Source organism: Petaurus breviceps, unplaced genomic scaffold (genome assembly GCF_028583685.1).
Source record: "Petaurus breviceps papuanus isolate PSGF00001 unplaced genomic scaffold, PetGlider_PUasm1.0 98, whole genome shotgun sequence".
Lineage (NCBI taxonomy): Eukaryota > Metazoa > Chordata > Mammalia > Diprotodontia > Petauridae > Petaurus > Petaurus breviceps.
Window position 1 is genome coordinate 19,723,595 of NW_027187460.1, and position 623 is coordinate 19,724,217.

The window sequence follows — 623 nt, forward strand, 5'->3', positions numbered from 1 at the left end:
GGGAGGAAGAGAATGAATCTTTAATTCAAAGTTTTAAAATCAAATGTGTGTTGATACTATTTTACATGTAATTGGGAAATAAGATATACAGGCACTGGGGCATAGAGATCCACCATGCCCTACTGGAAAAGTCAAAGAGGGTATTTGAGAAGATATGGGAGAGAGCAGATTGGAGGAGGGGATAGCCTGTGGGATTGCTATTTTGGGGTGGTGGGTAGGGGAAAAACAGGGAAAAATTTGTAACTCATAATCTGGCAGAAATGAATGATGTAAATCAGAAGTTAATAAAGCTTTTGAAAAATGGAAAAAAATAAAAATAAAATAATTGTAAAAAAATATTATTTGCCATTTTTGCCTAAGTCCAATTTTCCATTGAAGACACTGAATATCAAGGTATATGTTGCCTTGGTGTATAGAATCCTGTGAAATTATTTGCAGAATTTGTCTGCTTTTACAATTTATGCAATAGATGTTGACAATTTTAATTGTCTTCAAATAGTTCTTTTACTTACCTTTATTGTGAGCAAGACTAGATGACTGTGTGTTACATGTATAACATATAATAACAATTTTTATTATCTTTGGGTATTAGTTAATTAAAGTCATATAAGCACCTTAGAATT